This window comes from Lepidochelys kempii, chromosome 14, assembly GCF_965140265.1.
Source record: "Lepidochelys kempii isolate rLepKem1 chromosome 14, rLepKem1.hap2, whole genome shotgun sequence".
NCBI classification, from domain to species: Eukaryota; Metazoa; Chordata; order Testudines; family Cheloniidae; genus Lepidochelys; species Lepidochelys kempii.
Genome location: NC_133269.1, coordinates 10,948,337 through 10,971,177, shown reverse-complemented (window position 1 = coordinate 10,971,177; position 22,841 = coordinate 10,948,337).

Below are 22,841 nucleotides of genomic sequence, written 5' to 3'. Positions count from 1 at the left end.
GTAACTGTGCGTTGTCTGAGGGCTCTATAGAGAGCAATGTGTTGTTGCACCTTTAAATGCATGTTAATCCATGATTTTGGGAACCTGTGAACTCCTGCAGGTCTGTCTTTTGGCTTAAGTTAAAAGCAATTTAAGGTAATAGAGAACTTCATTTTCACAAACATGATTTTAATCATAACTCTGTCTTCACTGAAAAGCCAAATGCATTTTTAAAAATGGGCCTCGTTCTGATTTCACTTACAGCAGTTTTACAGTGGGTTAATTAACTCCACTGATTTCATTGTAGTTACTCTTGTGATTTATCCCATTGCGGGATCAGAATTGGGCCCCACGGGAGTGATCTGTTGTACACAACAAACTGCATGATTTCAGGAGTGATTATCCTGAGGCCACTTTAAAGACTTGTGAGCTATTTATCTTGGCATAGTTGAGTCTTGACATAACTTCTAAGTGATAAGCCCCAGAGCTCCAGCCACTGCTCCCCCCTCCCTCCCACCCCAGGGCCCTTTAAATCCCGGCCTGAGCCCTGCTGCCCAAGCCCCGGGGTAGCAGCAGTGGGGTTCTGGTGGGGATTTAAAGGGCCCCAGGGCAGTAGCAATGGCTGGAACTCCGGGGCCCTTTAAATCCCCACCAGAGCCCCGCCGCCACTACCCCGGGGCTTGGGCAGCAGGGCTCAGGCCGGGATTTAAAGGGCCCCAGGGCGGTTGGGGCATGTTGCAGCGGCTGGACCTCTGGGGCCCTTTAAATCCCCGCCGCAGCCCCACCGCCACTGCCCCAGGGCTTTAAATTGCCCTCTCAGAAAGCAGGACCTGGTATGGCGCACTGGCTCTTACCAGTACGCCGTACCGGGGTGTACCAGCTTACTTTCATCTCTGGCTGTATCTTAGGCTGCAGTGAAAGCTGTAAGTAAATGAGGCCTACAGAGTTATCGAGAACAAGCAAAATGCCTGCGTATGTGATGACCCCATGGGCAGATTTACTGCACACCCAGACCACAACACTGCAGGCTTAATCCTGCACAGTGCTGAGTACGCTCAAATCCTACTGACATCATGAGGGCTTGAGCACGCTCAGCAACTGGTAGGGATCAGGCCCTTAAAATCTAATTAGAATCCAAGCCGTGTATTCATTGCTCATTTACAAGGTCCTCTCAAATCACTAACACAAACTACATTGATCTCTAATGACCATAATCAATATTAACTCCGTTACTAGACAAAGGCTGTTTCCCAATCTCTCAGTATTGCAATAAGAAGGCTTGCAAGATGAAAGGTTTAAAAACGTATATTTGCAGCTATAGAATATATTACAGGAAAATATTGTTCCAGGCTGTCAGGTGCAGGCGACGTACAATCCTTCAAACCTGTAAGAGAACAAAGCACTTCATTATATGTAAATCATTGATAGGTAAACACTTTAGTTGGGGCTAGTGAATTTGTTTCATTTGTTAGCTGAAAAATCAAAGGATGAGGTTCAAGGGAGGGGAGAGGGAGAAATGTACAGCAGGAACTGACGTAAACTAGTCACTGCTTGAGATCCAGACAATAGAACTATGGCCCAATGCTGCAATGTTAACTCAGATGAATAGTCCCATTGGCTTTGGGGGAGCTATTCGTGTTACCCCTATCGCTGTCCTGAAGAGCTTGCAACCTAAATAGGCAAGACACTCGGGGTGGGAGGGAAAACAGAGGGAAAGAAGTAATTTGTTCAAAGTCACACAGGCAGTGAATGGCATCAACAGACCTCCTGACTCCCATCCTCGTGCCTTCCCCGCTGGATACACTATTCTTGGTAAATGAAGGATGCGGGATTGGGCCCCAAGTATCCAAATCTAAATATGAAAGAGTCCTACAAATAGATGTTATGAAACACAAAGGTTCAAAACTTGCCCTCCCAATGGTACCAAAGGAAGGAGTCCGTTTCCAGTAATGAAACCTCTTGTACTAGAAATATGGGGGTAACCTGGGGTTTGATTCTGGGATGTACCTCTAAGTGTGTCAGAAAGGAACTCCCATCCCAGTGGGAAGGGACGTGATAGTGATTTTAAGCCACCTTTGTGCCCTTCCCATCCTGAGCTGCTCTGTTGTACTACCTGGAATTCCCACAGTGCTGTGTGCTGCGGCCCTGTCTACCCGGCCAGTCCCCATGCCCTGGGGCTGGTGAGGTGGTCCTCAGAAGACAGCCTTTTAGGACCCCTTTATGCTGCTCTGGCTCTTTCCCCTGGCCTAAATGAGCTGGAGCAGGAATGAGACATTCACCCTGTTTTCCCGTGGCCTCAAGAAAAGCACTCTCTCACTCATCACAAGCTATCTTCTTCGATTGTCTCAATGACTGTATGAAATTAATGCTAAGAAATTACTCGGAATTCCAGGACTAGCCTGGATTGGATCTCTGCAGTGGCCCATCTCAACTACTGACACAGTATGGAGCCATCAAAGGGAGCAGCTTTTCCAAGGAAGAATTAATAGCTTTTTCAAGCTGACAATCAGTTAGTCCATGCCCAGAGTAGAATAACGGTGTTGGTCGGATGTGCAAGGCACCAGAGATGTCCTCAAGATGGCTTCTCTAGCAGAGTGTGGAGAATAGTAGCAGATTTCTTTTATCGTGCATTGAAGCTGTCCAGCTGTGGAAGTGTATCAGATGATGGCTGGCTTGGCTGGAATTGTTGCCTGGACAGTGATGGAGTGCCGAAAGGAATAAAGCTGATTGTACAACCACGAGAGATCATGAAAAGCCCATTGTACTTAATGGAGTCAGTGGATGAAATGCTATATCTGATGTAATCTAAGAAAATGACTCATGCCACTGTTATAAATACCAGCCCACTTTCTAGGGAACTTTATTCTTCCGGGATCTGTATTTGCATTGAATTTGCCCCAGGGATCCGCACACCCAAGACCCCAAACCCTTCTGAGCCTCAAGGATACACACTGCCTGACCTACCCTCTACTCTAGAACAGCAGGGGGGAGCCCATAAAGAGGCCAGTTATCACCCACCATAGTTCTCCTCCTCCTTTTTCCCGTGTATGGCAGCACAGCATGCAAGCCTGATGCTCTAGCTATTGAACACTTAGCTTGTAGATTTCTCATGCCTGAGACATCCTCGTACATCATTGACCGCAATGGGGAAATGGAGCTGGCATTCCTCACTCATCTGAGGAGAAATGACGACTTCTTCTCGAATCTTTGAGGAACGTCGTACCACGGAAGCTGCAACTCAAGGCTTATGCTCTGCAAAAAAGCAAGTGACTGTGATGCCACCTGGAAAGAAATATAGCTGATAATGAAATACAATTAAATGTGTTCCATGCTGACTTACCTTTCATGGGCAGTCAGACTCTCAATGCTCTATTTGATAAAATGAGTTCTATTGTGGGGGAAGGGAGGGAAAGCATAATTAAGAGACATCATTACAAACTTGTGTAAATCTCAAGTAATTCCACTGATTTAGTGAGTGTCTCAGTTTATGCAGATGGAAATGGGTATAATTTGCCCCACCGGAGAAAAATGACACTCCCTATAGAAAACAGAGGTCCTGATCCAGCTCCCATTGACACCAATGCAGAGAGATTTCCATTGGTCTCCAGAGGCATCAGATAAGACTGATGAGTTACAAATGGGAACAGAAAGTGAATTCCCTTCTTGCTTCAGGAACGGCCTTTCTAGGTAAGAGCTGCAGGACATTGGTAAATCAGTGAGGGAAAATATGAGTGGCAGTAGCTGCTCATTTATACCTGTTCTGTGGATGAGGCTCTTTAGGGATATTAATTTTTGCACTTTTCACCAGCACCGAATTCTTACGCATTTTAAAAGTGACTGGTTAATTCTCCAGGTGAGTCTAATAACCTTGTCATTATGCTATTTTTTTCACTTCAATTAAAAATGTTAGCTCATCTGGGAGAAGAGCAGAGGTTAGGAAGTGGGACTGGTTCAATTGTGAAGGAAAGAATGAAAAGCTTTTGAAAGAACAGCTTGTATGAAACCCAATCGTGAGATCCAGATTCTGCCTTCTGTATATAGCTCTCACAGGACTGATAAAATCAGATTGTTTTGATACTTTGCATGTATAAAAATGCCTTTAATTCAATTTTTTATAAGCACTAAGATCTTTGCAAGACTAAAGTCTCACGAAGAGTGAGTTCCAGCAATGTGTTTTGCTTTTTTAATTATTATTTTTGCACCATATTCCCCCACCCCCTCCACGGATTACTGATTTACAACAAGTCTATTCAATTCCAGATTAAACTAACCTAGGAGTAAGTGACAAGGTCATTCAAGAGACAAGAGACAAATTCCAGATTAAACTAACCTAGTAGAGTACAAGGTGGTTCAAGAGACAAGCTACAAGCTGACCATGTTCAGCCATGAACCTGAACATCTGTTCCAAGTTGCCAAGACTCCAACTGAAAAAAACAAATATTTCCACTATAGAACAACCAAACCATCATCCTGAATGTTGCAAAAGATTTTGGTTCAACCAGCCCTGGGGCTTGGCTCTTTGTTTACAATGGCTGAGAACATATTTATGTACATATTTCAAGAAATACACACTTAAGCATATTTACAATATGTCTAATGTTCAAAGTCTGAGGTTATTTGATCTGCTACTTTAACCACATCTGCTCCTATTTAGCATAAATTCTATCCACAGCTGGTCAGATCTGTAGTGATACATTTTTCAATTGCATAGTATGGTGTGTGGTTTATTTTCCTTCTTTAAATTAGGAGAGATTAGATCTGTCCTGTTCCCACTCAACAGGTACAAATGCTTAGTGCTTAAACTCATGGATATCATACCAAAAGGACTGAAGGTAAAAAATCCATTACAATCTACATATCACACAGACTATGCTGAGAGACTGTGCCACACAGTTTCAGAGAAACTGCAGAACCACCTGATCAACATCCTGTACCAAACAGGGAAAGATTGTGACTGAGCTCTCAAAACTGGATACTTTCATAAAAAACCAACCTTCCACACAAACTTCCTCATGGATTGACTTTACAAAAACTAGACAAGCCATTTAAAACACAAACTTTGCTTCTCTACAAAAGAAAAAGGACACTAAACTGCTACATGCCACAAGGAGCCAAAACAGTAGTTCCCTGACCCCACCCAACAATATTGCTGTTCTTTCCAGCTATGCTCTTAGCCCAGCAGAAGAGTCTGTCCTATCTCGGAGCCTCTCCTTTTGTCCCTCCAGACCCACGAACATGATACAATTCTGCAGTGACCTAGAATTCTACTTTCGACGTCTCCAACACAAAGAATATTTCCAACACACCTCTGAACAACATACTAACTCACAGAATCCTTCCTACCAACACTACAAAAAGAAGGATTCTGCATGGACTCCTCCTGAAGGTCAAAACAACAGAGTGGACTTTACATAGATTTCTTCCGTTGACATACACAGGCTAAAATGGTGGAAAAGCAGCGTCACTTGCCCCATAACCTCAGCCATGCTGAACACAATGCATCAACAGCCTCAGAAACAACTCTGACATCATAATCAAAAAGGCTGACAAAGGAGGTGCTGTCATCATCATGAATAAGTTGGAATATGAACAAGAGGCTGCCAGGAGGCGCTCTAACTCCACATTCTACAGGCCATTATCTTCTGATCCCACTGAGGATTACCAAAAGAAACTACATCATCTGCTCCAGAAACTCTCTGAAAAAGCACAGGAACAGATCTGTACAGACACATGCTAGAACCCTGACCAGGGGTATTCTGTCTGCTACCCAAGATCCATAAACCTGGAAATCCTGGATGCCCCATCGTCTCAGGCATTGGCACCCTGACAGCAGGATTGTCTGGCTATGTGGACTCACTCCTCAGGCCCTACACTACCAGCACTCCTAGCTATCTGTGAGACACCACTGACTTCCTGAGGAAACTACAATCCAACGGTGATCTTCCAGAAAACACCAGCCTGGCCACTATGGATGTAGAAGCCCTCTACTCCAACATTCCACACAAAGATGGACTACAAGCCGTCAGGAACAGTATCCCCATTAATGCCATGGTAAACCTGGTGGCTGAACTTTGTGATTTCTGTCCTCCCCACAACTATTTCACATTTGGGGACAATATATACCTTCAAGTCAGCGGCACTGCCATAGGTACCTGCTTGGCCCCACAGTATGCCAGCATTTTTATGGCTGACTTAGAACAACGCTTCCTTAGCTCTCGTCCCCGAATGCCCCTACTCGCGCTACATTGATGACATCTTCATCATCTGGACCCATGGAAAAGAAGCCCTTGAGAAATTCCACCATGATTTCAACAATTTCCATCCCACCATCAACCTCAGCCTGGACCAGTCCACACAAGTGGTCCATTTCCTGGACACTACTGTGCTAATAAGCGATAGTCACATCAACACCACCCTATACCGGAAACCTACTGACCGCTATACTTACCTACATGCCTCCAGCTTCCATCCAGGACACACTACACGATCCATTGTCTACAGCCACGCTCTAAGATACAACCGCATTTGCTTCAATCCCTCAGACAGAGACAAACACCTACAAGATCTCTATCAAGCACTCTTACAACTACAATACCCATCTGCTGAACTGAAGAAACAGATTGACCAAGCCAGAAGAGTAACAGAAGTCACCTACTACAGGACAGACCCAACAAAGAAAATAACAGAATGCCACTAGCCGTCACCTTCAGCCCCCAACTAAAACCTCTCCAACGCATCATCAAGGATCTACAACGTATCCTGAAGGACGACCCATCGCTCTCTCAAATCTTGGGAGACAGGCCAGTCCTTGCCTACAGACAGCCCCGCAACCTGAAGCAAATAGTCACCAGCAACCACACACCACACAACAGAACCACTAACCCAGGAACCTATCCTTGCAACAAAGCCCATTGCCAACTGTGCCCACATATCTATTCAGGGGACACCATCATAGGGCCTAATCACATCAGCCACACTATCAGAGGCTCGTTCACCTGCACATCTACCAATGTGATATATGCCATCATGTGCCAGCAATGCCCTGCTGCCATGTACATTGGTCAAACTGGACAGTCTCTACGTAAAAGAATAAATGGACACAAATCGGATGTCAAGAATTATAACATTCATAAACCAGTCGGAGAACACTTCAATCTCTCTGGTCACTCGATTTCTGACCTAAAAGTGGCAATTCTTCAACAAAAAAAACTTCAAAAACAGACTCCAAGGAGAGACTGCTGAATTGGAATTAATTTGCAAATTGGATACAATTTAACTTAGGCTTGAATAGAGACTGGGAATGGTTGAGTCATTACACAAAGTAAAACTATTTCCCGTTGTTTATTCTTCCGCCCCCCCACCGCCCCCATTCCTCAGACGTTCTTGTTAACTTCTGGAAATGGCACACCTTGATTATCACTACAAAGGGTTTTCTCCCCCCGCCCTCCTGCTGGTAAAAGCTCATCTTAAGTGATCACTCTCCTTACAGTGTGCATGATAAACACCCATTTTTTCATGTTGTGTGTGTATATAAATCTCCTCCCTGTATTTTCCACTGAATGCATCCGATGAAGTGAGCTGTAGCTCACGAAAGCTTATGCTCAAATAAATTGGTTAGTCTCTAAGGTGCCACAAGTACTCCTTTTCTTTTTATTAAAAAGAGCATGTTAACTTGTTTTGTTTAACATTTCCTCTTATATAGCATTTGAATTTCTTTATAAGAAAGACAGTGTGTTTGTTTGCTTTGTATATTGTTAATTGGGCCTCAAAAGAAAAAATCTCATTAAAATTCTGATTAGTGATGTTGGCAAGCAGCTATTGAGAAGGACTCTTTCTTCCTTTGATAAGGTTTGAAACAGCAATAACAAATAGTAAAAATAAGATCACAGCCTGTTTTCCCTTGCCAATCAAAATAATGTATTCTCCAGGTTAAAGTCCCTCATCTTGTAATGACGACAACTGACTGTCTGTCTCATAGGTCTACAAACATGCACAAGTGTTTATGCTCTGATAATGAAAGCTGACTATAAAATAAAAGAACCGCTCTCTGTTCCCAAAGAGACCCTTAAATATGGATTCTCCGGATCAGTTCACTAGTTTTACAGTAAGAATAAAAATGTCAGAAATTAATGGCACTACAGGTATAGACATAGCTAAGTTAACAGTCAACTCCAGATCCTGCAAATACTTACCCACAGGGATACCTTTAATAAGTAGTCCTATTAAAGTTACTTACATATACCCAGTTAAGTATGTGCGTAGAGATGGTATTCAGTTAGGTGTCTGACTGCAACTTTCAGGGCTGAAGCCAAATAATTCAGCACACGTGACATTCACAAAATCCCTGCTCATCTGCCACCCAACTCTGTAGGTCCCTAAATTTCCACTCTCTAAATCCGAGCCCTCCAGCATGTGTGCAGCTCCTACACTCCCCTTATGTCCTGACACTACCCAGCTCGGTGTCTAAATCATACCACAGCTAAGCCCCAGAAGAATTCACAGGCAGGGAACACCTCATTTATCTTGCATTCAGGGTCCAAACCAGTAGGCACGCTCAGAGCACACCATGACCCCTAACCTTTAGCTCACTAGATAAAGCACTCACCCAGGATGTGTATGTGGGAGACTCAGGTTTAAATCCCCCCACTCCACTGGCTGCACAGCAGGGATTTGAACTTTGGTCTCCCCTCTCCCACGGGCATTCCTTATCCACCAGGTTATAGGATGTTTTGGGACAGGGCTCCCACAATCTCTCCTGCTGAGGCTATTTCATGGTGTAAACTAATTAACTATTCATTGGAGCAGTAGGACTGGAATGTGAGTCTCACATGGGACTGCCCTCATCTCTGGGCTAGAGTCTCTCTCTTTACCCCCACCCCCTTTAAAGTGGCTAAGTTCTCCATTTAAGTCCCACCCTATAGGTAAATCTACACTGCTATTAAACACCCTTGACTGGCCTGTGTCAGCTGACTCCGGCTCATTGGGCTCAGCTATGGGGCTGTTTAATTGCAGTGTAGATGCTTGGGCTGGAGCCTGGGCTCAGGGATCCTTCCGCTAACAAGGTCCCAGAGCCCAAGCCAGAATGTCTAAACCACAATTAGAATCAGCTGAGTCAGGCCAGCTGGAGGTGTTTAGTTGCGATGTAGAAATATCCTAAAGGTCTGCAGGATCAGAGCCAAAGTTTAGATGCAAATGTGAACAAAAAGGGTTCCAGGAGAGGTTAGGAGGAAAGTAAGTAAGTATAACAGAGTATTTTGTGGGTTTGGGGTCTATTTTTTGTTCTGTAACCATTTTTGCTTACAAATGAGATTAAGAATCATTGTTTAATTATTGGTTAGTGTACTTCATTTTTAACGCAGAAACAATTCTGTCTAATAAGCGTATTGAGTACAAGCTGAATGTTGTTTGAACTGGTTACTGTTTAGGGAGTTTTTTAATGCCTGTTTTAAAGAAAACCTTCTTTGTGGAAATCATCCAACAGTGTGGCCTTCCGGAACTTAACAGGCAGCTGGATGCCACCTTTTGGGACAGGACCCATGCCACGTCAAGACAAAGCCTAAACATAGTCATAGGGAAATATGTTTTTCCTTCTTAACAATGTGGAAAGCAATGAGACAAACTCACTCTCTGAAGTCCAATGGACTTCACCAGAGCGGAGTTTTGTTTTGAGATGTCTGCATGGAAGAGCTCTGAGGACTACCTGAAAACATTCCAATTTGGTGGGTATGCCCTTGCCTTAGTCCCTTTACATTAGAAAGATCACCTCAAAGATTCTTTTTATCCAAACTATTTTAATGAATACACTAGGAAGACACTTGCACAGGCATCAGATTGCATTTGTCTGAGGCAATAGTCAATGTAAAGATCTATATGTTCCATCAATGCTCTTCCTAAAAAAGTAATTACCAAAAATAAAAGCATCTCTAGCAGACTTTTATTGCATCTACTGAAGAACACACAGTCAAGAAAAGACACTAAATAGTTTCAAATGGGACTTATGAAGGGAAATTTTAAAAAGAACAAAATACATTCCATGCTAACTTTACTGGGCTAGGTTCTGATCATATCTTTATATAAAGCTGAGAAATGAATGCTGACACTGTGGATTTACATTGCTATGATACAGATCAGAATTTGCTCTTACTATTTGGTACATCAAGGATTTTGCAACTTAAACCAGGAATAATCAACCTTACTTAACCACAGGACCTTAGGAATGCTATCCTATGACACAACTTGTAACTATGGCATACGGATGAACACTGAATGTTAATCTACCACATGCTACAGTTTTTAAATGTGAACAAATGGGCCTAATGTATTATGTTTTATAGGCTAAGTTTGTGAGATTCTTCCCAGTTTTTTCCAGCAGAAAGCTAAGGCTCTCCTGCTGTGCTCTTGTTTAACTTGTGGAGTTCCAAGGGATCTTAACATCCTAGGCCTAGAAGACTGGAAAGGGCAAATATAGTGCCAATCTATAAAAAGGGAAAAATTACAGACCAGTCATCTTAACTTCTGTACCTGGAAAGATGATGAAGCCAATAATTAAACAATCAATTTGAAAACATCTAGCTGATAATACGGTGATAAGTAACAGTCAGCATGGATTTGTCAAAAACAAATCATGTCAAACCAACCTGATAGTTTTCTTTGATAGGATAACAAGCCCTATGGATGAGGGGTGGGGGGAAGTGGTAGACGTATATCTTGACTTTACTAAAGCTTTTGATACTGTCTCGCATGACCTTCTCATAAACAAGCTAGGGAAATGCAACCTAGATGGAGCTACTATAAGGTGGGTGCAAAACTGGTTGCAAAACCGTTCCCAGAGAGGAGACTGGTTCACAGTCATGCTGGAAGGGCATAAGTGGGGTCCTACAGGGATCAGTTCTGGGTCCAGTTCTGTTCAATATCTTCATCAATGATTTAGAATCTAAATTTTAGATAATGGCATACAGAGCACACTTATAAAGTTTGTGGATGATACCAAGCTGAGAGGGGTTGCAAATGCTTTGGAGGATAGGATTAAAATTCAAAATGATTTGGACAAACTGGAGAAATGGTCTGAAGTAAATACGATGAAATTCAATAAGGACAAATGCAATGTACGCCATTTAGGAAGAAACAATCAGTTGCACACATACAAAATTGGAAATGACTGCTTAGGAAGGAGTACTGTGGAAAGGGATCTGGGGGGCATAGCGGACCACAGGCTAAATATGAGTCAACAGAATAATGCTGTTGCAAAAATAAAGTGAACATCCTTCTGGGTTGTATTAGCAGGAGTTTTGTAAGCAAGACATGAGAAATAATTCTTCTGCTCTACTCCACTCTGATTAGGCCTCAACTGGAGTATTGTGTCCAGTTCTGGGCGCCACATTTCAGGAAGGATGTGGACAAATTGGAGAGAGTCCAGAGAAGAGCGACAAAAATGATTTGAGGTCTAGAAAATATGAGGGAAGATTGGAAAAATTGGGTTTGTTTAGTCTAGAAAACAAAAGAGTGAGAGAGGCCATGATAAAAGGTTCCAAGTATGTAAAAGGTTGTTACAAGGAGGAGGAAGAAAAATTGTTTTTCTTAACCTCTGAAGATAGGACAAGAAGCAATGGCCTAAAATTGCAGCAAGCAAGCTTTAGGTTGGACATTAGGAAGAACTTCCTGTCAGGGTGGTTAGCACTGGAATAAATTGCCTATTTTTAAGAAACAGGTTAGACAAACACCTGTCAGGAATGGTCTAGGTCGAGGTGGGCAAACTACGGACTGAATATGGCCCTTGAGCTCTCATTAGGAAGCGGGGTCTGGGGCTTGCTATTTGGAACCGTGGCCAATGGGTCCTGCGGGGGCGGCGGTTGGGGCAGGGGCAGCATGCAGAGCAGAGCCCCCTGGCTGCCCCTACGTGTAGGAGCCGGACTGGGGACATGCTGCTGCTTCCGGGAGCTCCTACAGCTGAAGCCTGCACCTTAGCCTCTCCTGGTGCCCCAACCCCCTGTCCCAGCCCTGATCTCCCTCCCACCCTCTGAACCCCTCTGTCCCATCCCGGAGCACTCTCCTACACCCCAAACTCATCCCCAGCCCCACCCCAGAACCCGCACGCCCAACCAGAGCCCTCACCCCCTCCCACACCCCAACCCCAATTTTGTGAGTATTCATGGCCCGCCATAGTTTCTAATCCCAGATGTGGCCCTCAGGCCAAAAAGTTTGCCCACCCTGGTGTAGATTATACTTAGTCCTGCCACAAGTGCAGGGGACTGGACTAGATGACCTCTTGAGGTCCCCTCCCGTTCTATGATTGAGATTTGATAAATGCAAAACTTGAGCTAGATGTCATGTAACTGACAAAAAGGACCTAAATAAATAAACTCCAAGCACCGGCAGACTTCCTTTGAAGAGTCTGAACCTGGAAGGTGTTGAAGTCTGACTGATTGTGAGGGAGAATGTAGTTGTTCAGTATCAAACCTTAAATGCTCAGTCGCAGCGTCGTATGCAGGCAAACGTCCCTTTGGGCTAACTTCTATCCTGACCTCCACCCGCTGTGCAATCTTGCTGAATACCTCACTTTGAAGTTAGAATTTGGGTTTTCAATTTCCATGGGGATTATGCTTGAATGAGGATGATGTGGTTAGGTCCTAAAGCTTTCACTCATCTGTAACTGCTTTTATTATGGCCCTGATCCAGGGTGGAGATTTCTTGTAACCAGTCTGGGGTTTGTTTGTTTGGGGAGAGTGGTCTTTTGTCTCTTTACAAGGCCCCCATAAAACAAGCCGGTCAACTTAGCATTTTGTCATCCCACTTCACTGGCAATACTCCAGTTTTACTCCTGGATCCAAATAAAACTCTCCTAATTCCTGGTGGAGGACACTGAAGATTTAGTGTCCTTACTCCACTTTGGTTGCTCTGATAGGTCAGTTACTGGTTTACAGGGTCAGGCATAGTGCCTGTAAGGGACTACCTCAGAAGAATAGCATGGCAGTAGTTTTTAAAAACTTAGTTGCTCTGCATCATTATTGCTCAGTTCAAATGAGGTCAGCCACCCCCATGCAAATACATGTACTCACTTGACTGTTGTGTCAAGGGCTGCCTGTAAACTTTGGCAGAGAAAACCTATTAATCTTTCAACACATAGGCATTTAAGCGATGATTAGCAATATCTATTTTTCTGAGAACTGGAATGCAGTTTGGAACTGGCCCAGATCTCTTAAGAAAAGTCCCTCTGCCATCACCTAGGAGCAGGCCCAAACCTGTCTCTCCTGCACTCAGTTAATCCTAAATATAGGCGGGGCGGGGCACGGCATGGTTCATTCAGCTAACATTTTTATTCTTATGAGAAATCGTGTCAGTTTGCTCACTTGCGTGCCAAGGGGAAAACAAGCATCAATTAAAAAGTAATCCAAGGCTGTCAGTAAGGACTTTCACTTCAAAAGCCAAGCTATGGCTACTTCCAGGATTTCTGCCAAGGCAAGGGGAGACTCCATCCTCGATGCACAATGCTTCTTGACTGCACTTCCAAGGCTTTGCACTGCTAGGGTATAGATTCACAAGGAGATTTAGGCACCATTGACAAAAATGGTGGATGCTTTTTATAACCTTTAGCCCAGTGATTTAAGCATTTACCTGGGGTGTGGAAAATCCATACTCAAATCCCCACTATGGAACTGGAACCCAGATGACTGCCCTAACCCTGGCTATAGAGTCACTGTCATGCACGCCCCACTGACTATTCAAGTACTTTAAACAAAGTGGAACAGCTTCAACACGAGAGACTGAGAAAGACCTACCTCAGAATACCCCCAAGCCTGCAGGTTAGGGCACTCTTCCAGAAAATAGGGAGACCCAAGTTCAAATTCTACTCCAGATCAAAAGACACCTAGACGAGTGCTCTAACTACTTGGCTAATGATTAAGAGAACATCCTCCTTTGCCCATGTAGAGCTTCTTTTGAGCAGAAACAACTTTGACAAAGAGCACAACTCCTCTGGCTTCTTCACTCACCAAAATATTTCAGTTTGGGTCAAACCAAGTGCTTGCCTTTTTTTTTTTTTTTTTGGAACTTCCATCAAAGTGAAAATAATGTTATGCGCAGAGCTCTACTGAAAAACCACCAGCAGGCTCGCATTTGGAGATTTAAATGCACCTCTGAACTATGCCTGGCTGTAAGGTCCTCACTTATTACAGTCCCAAACTTGCCTCCATTCCATGCTGACCTGGCAGCCTCACTGGTTCTTATCATATCAGAAGTAAAAAATTAATCATGAACAGATTTGAAACTTATGTCACAGTTTCCTCCTCTTCTAGTCCTCTTCTGGAACAGAGACTGCATATGAGGTGAACATTTGGTTCATGGAGGGCAGAGAGACTGGGGTGGAGATAAGGCTATAAACCAATATATATTTAAGTTAACCTGTTTGGAAGTCAGCATCTGCTTTTCCATCCTGCACTTTACTTTGACTCAAAAGCTAGTTCTCCTGGGTTCTTAAGCGTCCCCTCCTTTCAGCTGGTGACTTGTCATTTTCCCACTTTGCACCCAAACCATCCTTTCCCAAGACAGCATGGAAGACAAGTGAGGGGAAAAAAATGCTTTTTAAAAAAGAGCACGTGAGATATGGACAGCCCATCTGAGCTTATCTCTGCACATTTGATTATTGGGAGAGCTCCACCTGAACATGAAAAACTTGTCAGTGTCAATGTTGTAGCTACTTTCTTGTGCGAACCTGGTATAAAATGACATGGTCAGATAAATGAATTTAGCAGTTAGGTCTTGTAAAAATAACTGTTAGGAGAACCAGGCTATGAAATGGTTATGGTTAATATAGGACTATCTTGTAGCCTAGACAGGAACACATCATGTTTCCACCAGCACCCCAACAGTGCTAAATCCTGTTCATGGCTTAGTTGCTTCACCTTACTAAGGCTTGTTCTCACTACAGTCAGGAACCAACTGTTATGAACATGTCCCGACAGATATTTTGACAGTGTAGATGTGCCCTTACAGCCTGAAAGGTGTGTATGATCTCTAAAACAGGAAGAAAAAACTATATCCTTATATTTCCCTAGCATCTTTCATGCCACAGAGTCCCAAAGATAGTCATTACTAAGTAAATGTAAAACCACTGAAAGAATCACCTCTTGGGCACATCAGTGACAGGAGGGGAAACGGTGTCAAGACAGCAGAGAAAAACCCTATTCATGAGAAGAGTACCAAGGGATTTTTAGTGTCCATAAAGAGCTAGCAGGACTGTCTGTTTTTAAATATTTTAAAATACTTTCACTGAAAAATCTGTACAGTTATTACAAAATAATCCTATGGATAGGGGGAGCTTTAGAAATAGTTAGAGTAATCAGAATTGATCTACGACAAGGAAAAAATGTAAACAGCAAATCAAATCGTTCCTCTGTCAGTGGTTCTCAAATTGTGGGATAGACCCCAAAATGGGTCACTACCCTGTTTTAATGGGGTTGCCAGGACTGGCATTAGACTTGTTGGGGCCTAGGGCTGAAGCCAAAGCCTGATCTCCACCACCTGGGACTGAAGCCCGAGGTCTTCAGCCCTGTGCTGCGGGGCTCAAGCAGTAATGCAGGGCTCAAGTTTACCCCTGCCTGGGGGTCATATAGTAGTTTTTGTTGTCAGAAGAGGGTTGCAGTGCAATGAAGTTTAAGAACCCCTCTATCTGGAAGACAGGAAAAGAACCTTAAGCCAATTTTTTTTTTTTTTTGAAACCCAGATATTTAACATAAGCTGTTTAATTTTCAAAGATGGGGGGGATGCCCAAAATACACAAAACACCATGGGGGGGGGAGAACATCCCCAATCATAGGAATTGCTGTACAGTAACTGACCCCTGCTGCATCTATTCTAGTCTCCTCTCTCCAACTAGATATAATACTTCAGGGGAGCCCCTCACAGTAGGCAGACACGACAAATACTGGTGAAAAAAGTTTAAAACAGTGTTGCTGTGTAACTTCTTTTAAAATAAGCAAATTCTGTAGAGGCTTCCTTCTCATTCACTAACATGGAATGCAGTAATCCACATTTGTATTATATTTTATCAAGCCTAAAATCACTGAGTACCTGAACAGAGTTTTCAAAAATTAGGCAAGTAAATACTGTAACTGTACATTAAGTGATACAACACCATATAGGGGTGGGATAGAAGCAAATATTAGCATAAAACAAGGGCTAGACTTGCTATCTTTTCCTATTTTATCCTATAGAGTTCCAATTAAAAAATGTTTAAAAGCCATCACAATTTTGCAAAGTTGCTTCCCTTCCTTGAATTGAATTCCATATTTTTCCCCAATCAAATGTGCCCTTAACTTTTGGGCAGGTGACAAATATATGGGAATGCTTCAAATGCATTGGGGGGGGGAGTTGCTAGGCAACAGGTCGATAATGCCATAAAAGGAGCTCAGGAATAAGTGATCTCCCCCTCCAGTCCCAGTGCTAAAGGGGGAGGTTGGGCTGTATTGTGTGTTGCTGTCAGTACAGCACTGCAGAACACCCCAGCTCCATTTCAACATGGATATGTAGCCCTGCCTGTTACAGAGCATCAGCTGTGGGGATGGGGAAAGAACATGCTACAGAAGAAGCCAAGACCTAATGCTTTGAACCACTTCTCTTATTAGGAGGTACAGGTACTCTGCCCCAGAGCCACAAGTGCAGCCTGAGTTCTGGATCAGATGCCCTGGCAACACGTCTTTCTTACTGCAATGGGCCTGGTTGTGACTAGATGCTTTTCTGAGCTTAAGAAAGGGCAACCCCCCGCACACACACACAAAGACCATCTCCACTTTTGCCTGCCCCTTCCTCCCCAGATGCCACCCTCCCCAAACACAATCTCCTGCCTCCGCTCCGCAAACACCATCCCTCGCTGTTCTCTGCTCTCCAAACACCAACCCCTGCTGCTCCAACTCCCTAAACACCATCCCCCGCTGTCCTCTGCTCTCCAAACACCAACCCCTGCTGCCCCCCCAACTCCCCAAACACCGTCTACTACCCCCGTTCCCCAATCATCCCCTGCTGTTCCCTGCTCCCCAATCACCCCGTTTCCCAAACACCATCCCCCCTCCCCAAACACCATCCCCTGCCCCCGTTCCCCAATCATCCCCCACTGTCCTCTCCTCCCCAAACACCAACCCCTGCTGCCCCCCAACTCCCCAAACACCGTCTACTACCCCCGTTCCCCAATCATCCCCTGCTGTTCCCTGCTCCCCAATCACCCCGTTTCCCAAACACCATCCCCCCTCCCCAAACACCATCCCCTGCCCCCGTTCCCCAATCATCCCCCACTGTCCTCTCCTCCCCAAACACCAACCCCTGCTGCCCCCCAACTCCCCAAACACCGTCTACTACCCCCGTTCCCCAATCATCCCCTGCTGTTCCCTGCTCCCCAATCACCCCGTTTCCCAAACACCATCCCCCCTCCCCAAACACCATCCCCTGCCCCCGTTCCCCAATCATCCCCTGCTGTTCCCTGCTCCCCAATCACCCCGTTTCCCAAACACCATCCCCCCTCCCCAAACACCATCCCCTGCCCCCGTTCCCCAATCATCCCCCACTGTCCTCTCCTCCCCAAACACCAACCCCTGCTGCCCCCCAACTCCCCAAACACCGTCTACTACCCCCGTTCCCCAATCATCCCCTGCTGTTCCCTGCTCCCCAATCACCCCGTTTCCCAAACACCATCCCCCGCTGTCCCCTGCCCCCCAAACACCAACCCCTGCTGCCCCCAACTCCCCAAACACCATCCCGTCCCCGTTCCCCAACTTCATCCCCTGCTCTCCCCCGAACACCCACCCCACCCCACACCGTCCCTTCCCCGCTCCCCAAACATCATCCCCCGCCCCAAACACCCACCCCCTGCTCTCCCCCCACCGTCCCCCGCTGCCCCCTGGAACCCCCCTACTGTCCCCTCCCTGGCTGGAACCCCCGACCGCGCCGCGCGGGAGCTTCCCCAGCGGGGCCCCCAGACGCCGACGAGCGAAGCCCCGACTGGGCCCCTCGCCATTGGCCCAAAGTAGGTCACTCCGCGCTCCCACGTGATCCCTGCCGAGCGCCCGCCGCCTGGACGCAGGCGGGGCTCCCATGTGACGGGGACGCCCGCGCGGCTCGCAACCAGAGCGCGACTCTTAGGTTCGCGTCTTCCCGAGCCGGTCCAATATGATTCGGTCGGGCAGCTTCTGAGCAGCCTGGTGGGAAGGCTAACTTCCTGGTCCTGTAGGAATCCTGCCTCCACCAGCGCGCGGGGACCCCTCCCCCTGGAACCCCCTGGTCTCCCTTCCTCCATGGGAGCATGAGATAATGATTTCACTTCGAATTATCTAGGGGCTTAGCGGGGTAGGTAAAGAAACATCAGCCGGTCTAATTCTATGGCCACCAATGACATTGCACTTGTTTTACAAGAGAGGAAGGTTTGCTTCTCAAGTGTGCCCACTTCCACTTTGACAGTATGGTGATGGGCGCCTGCAACCTAGTTACTTTTTCAAGAGACAACCAGGACCCAGCATTTACTGAATTATTAGCGACAGGTCTGCTATGTAGAATTAGGCACATCTGCATTTGGAAATGAGTAATGTGGTATTTGTATAACCCGAGCTGTTGAAAGACACGTCGAGTGAGCGCGAAAGCAAAGGCCGAATGGGTTTGACTCTGGAATGTCGTCTAGTTATTGCAGAAGATAAGGAATCCCGGTGGTCAACTCAGGCCATCTGTTCAGACCTGGCTGTTGCCCAGCACCATCTCCACAGCATCTCTTCAGCTTTGTGGTGACTATGGTGGAAGACGGCAACAGCTTGTCCAGCAAAGACTCAGGACGTCAGACGGCAGCTGCAAGAGCAGTTCTATCGATGGGAAGCTCATTTCAAGACACTCCTTGATTGTCTCCTGCCAACTATCCCTCTTCTGGCAAGAAATTCCAGCAGAGCCACTTTCCTTCAACCAAGAAGAGACCCGGATTGCAGTCTGTGAGCTGAAGCCTGGGAAAGGACCCCTGAGTTGCTGAAGTCAAGGGAAAGTATTGTTATATGACAGCTGCATGGGCTCTTCCAGACCATCAGGTGCATTAGTGTAATCTGTTATGACAGGAGGGTGTAATTCTATTTCTGTTCAAAAAGGCCAAATATAGCAACTACAGAGGTATTATGCTCCTTTCAGTCCCTGCCCCTCTGATACTCTTCTCTTCCCTGTTCGTATCTTGAAATAGAGAAAAGCCAGGCTAGTAAGTGCAGCCTTAGACCTGATCAGTCCAGTAGCAAGCAGACCTTTCACCTTCAGACATCTTCTGGAGAAGATGGCTGTATTCAATAAGCCATGCACTACACTTTTTATAGAGGTCTGTCAGGCCTTTGATTCAGTGCATCGAGCCAGCTCCTAGGATCTGATAAGGCAACCTGGCATCCCTGGGAAGCTAGTGTTATTGATAGATCAGCTCTATACAGTAATGGAATGGAAAACCCGTGTTTTGAGTTAATGGTAGATAGAAGGCATGGTTTTCTATTTCCAGGGGAATTTGGCAAGATTGCATCTTGTCACCATCATTCAATATTGGCATTGGTTGGTTGATGGATAAGCTTGAGGAGGCATCTGTTGGTATTGAGATGAGCACCATATTGCTTCAAGACCTTGAATATGCCAATGATATTGTCTTGTTGGCTCAGTCTGGTAAATCACTGTAGCCGAGGGCCAATTTGTTCAGGCAAGAAACAGCCTGCATTAGTCTGGTTATTAATCCAGATAAAAGTAAATCCCTGGCTATTACCATCAATCAACTGCCAACTCTAGATTACAACCAGCTCAGTATTAATCTGTCCAGATGGTCACTGTCAAATACTTGAGAAGTGTCATAGCCAGTGTTGAGAATGCTCAAATTATGTGGACACTTGTATAGCAGCAGCTGCTGCTGTGGTCTGGGCCTCTGTGGAGATGACCTGACATCATGTTTACTACAAAGCTGTGGATCTATAGAACAATGGTTGATTTACTGATTTATGCCTCTTCATTCCAGGCAGAACATAGGGCCTTTCACCACTGCCTTCCATCTTTGCAGGTTCTCACTGCAGTCTTAGCTTCTTCCTATGTAATTTTGGTAGCTTTCAGTTCCACTGCTATTTTGCATTTCCTTGTTAACCTTGGTCTACCCTATCACCTCTTGCCTGGGAGATTCCAGTCCAGTGCCTGTTTTGTTATGTTATTCAGGTTTTTCCTCCTTCTGTGTTCTAGCCATCTCCATTTTCATTCCATAATTTTCTGTCCTATCGGTTTCAGTTTTATCCTCCTCCAGAGTCCTTTGTTTGTGATTTTCTTCTGGCCATCTAATATTTAGGATTGGTCTATGGGGAGCTGTTTATGAAAACTGGTTGTTTAGATAGTAAGGTCTTAATAAGTCTCCAAGTTTCAGCCCTATATAATAAGACAGACTTTACAATGGTGTTATATATTCAAAGTTTAGTTTTGCAGGGCAAATTTTGTGTTTCTCCAGAGCAGCTTTACAGTTGTGAAGGCATATCTGGCTTTTGTGCCTTCATCTGTTCCACCGTTTTACTTACAATACTGCCAAGACATGTGAAATATCAGACCTCTTCTGTGTCAGTCCCAGAAAGTGTTATTGGTGTTTCCTGTAGTGTGTTGATTCTCATGGTTTTAGTTTTCTCGGTATTGACTTTCAACCCTATTAATTGTGCCTAGGCCTGAAGATCATTTGGTCTGGTCTGCATGTCTCTATAGGTATGGGACTGGATAGCAAGCTGATGTCATCTGCAAAGTCAAGGTCTTCCAACTTCTGCATGAAACTCTATTGTATGCCCCTGGGTTGTTCTGTGGTCTCTCTCATTACTCAAATTTATTACCAGTAAAAAGATCATGAGTGACATAAGACATCCTTATCTCATGCCAGTAGTAACCTTGAATGGCTTACTTAGTTCACGTTTATGTATTATTTGGAATGTCATATTTTCATAGAAGTTCTGAATGATCACAAATTTCTGGGGAATTCCAAAGTGGTGTAGCAAGTTCCACTCTATGAAAAGCTTTTCTGAAATCTATACTATTTGTGTAAAGTGGTGACTGCCATTCAATCAACAGTTCTGTGTTGATGCATAGGGTTACTATGTGACCTATACATGATTTATCCTGTCTAAACCCTCATCTATTCTTGTCTAACCTTGAATCTACTGCTTTCTTTATTCTGTCAAGAATAATGCAAACTTTACTTAGGACTGCCATCATTAGAATACCCCTCCAGTTTTTTCACTGACTGAGGTCTCCTTTCTTTGGCAGATTCACTATATGACCCTTTTCCCACTCATTTGGTATTTTCTTTTATTTTCCCATATCTTTTGTAAGAGGCCTATCAAACTATCTATTGTGTTCTTCAAGTCTGCCTTGAGAACCTCCACTGGGATGTTATCTGGACCTTGTGCCTTTCCACTGCCCTCTCTACTTCTACTCTGGGGATAAATCTTAGGCTGACATCCAGATCTTCTCCTCCTTCTGTGTCTGGGGGATTGACTGCTGGGTCGCCATTCAATAGTTGACTAAAATACTCCCTCCATACATTTAATTGTTCTAATGTCTTTGTTGTGAAGTTGCCCTTCTTGTCTTGGACTGGTCATTTGATATTTGTTTTTCTTCCAGAAAGTATGCATTATTCAATGTTATGCTCAAACAAATCACGCTAGCCAAAAGGGAAAAGAAAACTTCTCTTTTTTTTCAGGATGTCATCTACTATACTCTGTAGCTGCTCATAGAAGTCCTCCTAGTAACTGAAGGCATGAATGCTAAAGTTAGGAGCTACTACACTGGCAAGGAAGTAATTATGGGGAAACAAGGCCGTGGTGAAAGTAACAAAAATGGTGCACTGGTCGCTGATTTTTGTGGAATGATATGGGCATTGGAGGAGATATCTTCCCTCAACATACTAATTATAAGATAACCTGGAGGTGATCAGATCACAGAACTGAGAAACAAATTGATCACATTACAATTCGGCACAAATGTAGAAGAACGTTAGACGATATATGTAACAGGAACAGGGCAGATATGGGAATGGACCACACTAGTGAGAACGAAATTGAGAATAAAAATAAGAACAAAAAAGAAATCTGAACATCAGATCTTATAACATCACCAAGCTAAAACAGATGACAGTATGACAAGAGTTTAGAATTGCGCAAGCAAATAGATATCAAGCACTAAAGATTAAAATGATGGAACAGTAGAAGGCAAATGGAAACAGGTAAAGGAAGCTCTCACTGAAACTTGCTGGGATTCAGGAAGAAACACCATAAGGAATGGGTTATCTGAGGGTACATGGCAGAAAATAGATGAAAGATGCAAAATTAAACTGAAAGTAAATCAAGCAAGAACAAGAACACAGACACACTGACTCCAGGAGAGAAAATGCTGTAAAGAACAAAGAGGCCCCCCAAAGTGCTCGGAAAGACAAATGAAAATGTATAGACAAAATGGCAACGGATGCAAGACCTCAGCAGCATAGAATGACACGAAGACATTGTTCAACATCGTTGGACAGTTTGTCAGGAAGGAAAACAAATACCAGCCGAGCAGAACCATAGCGATTGTCTCATATTCATTGTATGGCAGTGAAACACGGGGACTGAGACAGGCTGATGAGCCACATATTGACATTTTCAATTCTCCTTGTCTCTGTCAACAACTCTGTATTGACAAAAAGAAAAGGAGTACTTGTCCTTTTCTTTTTGCGAATACAGACTAACATGGCTGTTACTCTGAAACCTGTCATTATGCAAAACTCTGTATTAAGTGGCAGGACAAGATCAGCAATGAGGATTTTCTTAGCTGACCCCAACAACTGCCTCCAGGCTTGGCAGCTCTCAGAGGATGGATATGTT